The sequence below is a fragment of the Bison bison genome, unplaced genomic scaffold (assembly GCF_000754665.1).
Source record: "Bison bison bison isolate TAMUID 2011002044 unplaced genomic scaffold, Bison_UMD1.0 scf7180017864254, whole genome shotgun sequence".
Lineage (NCBI taxonomy): Eukaryota > Metazoa > Chordata > Mammalia > Artiodactyla > Bovidae > Bison > Bison bison.
In genome coordinates this window covers 9,854,428-9,855,650 of record NW_011494826.1, presented here as the reverse complement: position 1 = coordinate 9,855,650, position 1,223 = coordinate 9,854,428, and positions in this window count along the sequence as shown.

Sequence of the window (1,223 nt, the reverse complement as noted above, 5' to 3'; positions counted from 1 at the left end):
TCTCGCTCGCGGCTGCGGCGCCCAGCGGGGTCGTCCGCGTGCGCCGCCTGCTGGCCGCACCTCCAAGAGCCGGGCCAAACCTTCCACGTCCCTGGTGGCCCCGCAGCGGCAACCCGCCTCTGGATACCACTGGGCCGCCAGGCGGAGCTGCTGTCAAACCACTGCAGCCCCGCCCGCCCGCTCCCATGGGCCAGCTGGGCAGAAACTCCTGAGGACGGGCTGAACTAACACCCTCGGGACGGCTGCCCTGAGAAAGCAGCCTGAGAACCGCGCCCGCAACCCCCACCCGCCACCAACACCTGCAGCTCCTGAGCGCGGTGTGAAGCAGGGGAATTTGGATTTTCTAACCCAGTGGTTGAATTTATCAAAATCGAGGATCTGTGATCAGACAAATTCAAGAATTCTGTGGGGACACTGGAAAGGATGACTTGAAATTGAGTCCTGCTTCAGAAATTCGCTCAGAGAGGTTGCCCTATCCTGAAGTAGACTTGGAGGGCATTCAGTTATTTTGCAGATTAGAAAACAGGCCCAAAGACGTTAGGTGATGAGTGCATGTCTCCTCACTGCCATCTCACTCCATAGAAGACTCATGTGGGCACAGGTGCTCAACCCTTCCACTGCTCAGAGAAGAGCTGGGAGTAACTGACGTCTTGGAGCAAGTCAGGTGACCTCTGGCTCCCTGCAGATTCCTGCAGTGTCCTGCTACACTGCTTCCCACTTTGTGCCCAGCCCACCTTCTCTAGAAGCCCCCACGCCTCCCCCGTCCCTCCTGAACAGGCTCAGAAGCCCCAGACCACCTGCCCTGAGAGGCCTTCTGTCAGGAAAGGTGCCGCTGAGCAGGGAAAGAGGTCTCTAGCCGCGGCAGGTGGCCTTGGAGGGGTTCCCTTATTCAGTGGGTGCTGGCAAGCTCAGAGACAATGTCTGGGCCAGCCATGGTGAACTAGCCACATGAATGGCTCTTCTGCCAGTACCTAACCCATCCTGGAGCAGAATAAAGAAACCCTTAGGGCAGAAACGGAGAAGGCAATGGCACCCCACTCCAGTACTCTTGCCGGAGGAGTCTGGTAGGCTGCAGTCCATGGGGTTGCTAAGAGTCGGACATGACTGAGCGACTTCACTTTGACTTTTCACTTTCATGCATTGGAGAAGGAAATGGCAACCCACTCCAGTGTTCTTGCCTGGAGAATCCCAGGGACGGGGGAGCCTGGTGGGCTGCTGTCTTT